Below are 1,607 nucleotides of genomic sequence, written 5' to 3' on the forward strand. Positions count from 1 at the left end.
TTCCTTTCAGAAAATGTGAGCTCGTATTTTAGATGGATGTAAGTTCATAACACACTCGAGTCATTAGAAGAGATTGGAAGAAAGCGTTTAGTTTTAATTTGGAGGCACAGACACAGTTGAGTTATAGAAAAGTAGGTGTACCTGGGTAAAAGAGATGTTCAATTCGCTGGTTCAGAAGAGCAGAGGTCGTTGTTATTCTGGAAGAAGAGATAGTATGTTAATGAGCCAATGGTTGTAGCTGGTGGTGAATGAGCTTATGCATTGTCAAAGCGGAGAGCTTTTGGTGAATAAGTATCAGTAAGAGGATCTTATTTTGCATACAATATTAATCGTCTGTGTATGTGTAGCATAGGCATCACCCTGGTTAATGTGAATTTTACTTGAGCTTTGTATAGGAATAGCATCTAACTGAAACTGTAATTTTTACAGATCATGTATATGTCTGGTCATTGAGATACAGTTTTGGTGATGCTATATATGGGCCGTCCCTATGAGAAATCATAAGAGTGAGTAAACGCAATGCCATTTGCGGTGGGATTTGAACTAAGAATGGAGAGGATAGCAATTAGTTTTATATAATGGATATTTAATCTGTATTTCTCACGATTGTAACAGCTTACATCGTTAGTTTGTACGAAAATCGTGAAAACTTTTTGCCGTGTATTTTGTTTTAAATAGGAGTGCCAGAATACCTTTGATAAAAAGTTGTTTTTTTTAATTTTAATTGAGAAATTACCATCATGAAGTAAAAAAAAAAAATAAAGAAAAGATTATCATTCTGTTTTGGACTTTTTGAACCTTTCGTGTGACTAATATATACGAGTTCCCAGGTTTTCGGGACGGAATGTAAAAAAAAGTGGTGTTATGTGGGTGGGTGTTTGGAACACATCGTTTGGAAGGGGTGACGATGCTTTACTCTCACCCACTCACAAAGACAAAGTCACAAACACACACACACATACACAGAGAAAGAGAATGCGAGAAATAGAGTGAAAGAGGAAGATGTAGAAAAGAATGAATAATTCATTCAGCATAAATAAAACATGTAGAGTACTGTGAATAATTTGTGTGGCTAACACATATACGCACACACATACACAAATATATCACTTTATCCATTACTTGTTTCAGTCACTTGACTGCGGCCATGCTGGGGCACTGCTTTGAAAAAAATAAAAGCGTCGTCGGTAGGATTCGAACCTACGCGGGGAGACCCCAATGGATTTCTAGTCCATCGCCTTAACCGCTCGGCCACGACGACTGCTTTGCATAGAGTCATACACATATATATATGTATATATATAAATATATGGTTTTATACGTAATTAAGATAAAGTCATTATTTAATGATTTATCAGTGGCCAGCATACTAAAAATACCATAATGGTTAATTCATATTAAAATTATAATAAGGGTGTTGAATGATTACAACACAAGTCTGCTAGAAATAGACCCCAAATGGTCTATGAACCGCTTAGATTATTACTCGACTACACTTTGGAGTAATAGTCTAAGTGTTTCATAGACTATTTGGGTCTATTTCTAGCAGACTGGTGTCGTAATCATTCAACAGCCTTATAATTTTAAGATATATATATATATATATA

At 35.3% G+C, this 1,607-nt stretch overlaps 1 non-coding gene across 1 annotated transcript; it reads right to left on the reverse strand.

Annotated features, from left to right (window-relative positions):
* Positions 1 to 1,179: 1,179 nt before the first annotated feature.
* On the reverse strand, positions 1,180 to 1,261 carry Trnas-aga (transfer RNA serine (anticodon AGA)). The gene has a single exon. It is a non-coding gene; the product is annotated as a tRNA-Ser (tRNA).
* Positions 1,262 to 1,607: the final 346 nt, after the last annotated feature.

The sequence above is a fragment of the Octopus bimaculoides genome, chromosome 3, assembly GCF_001194135.2.
Source record: "Octopus bimaculoides isolate UCB-OBI-ISO-001 chromosome 3, ASM119413v2, whole genome shotgun sequence".
In the NCBI taxonomy this organism is placed as follows: Eukaryota; Metazoa; Mollusca; class Cephalopoda; order Octopoda; family Octopodidae; genus Octopus; species Octopus bimaculoides.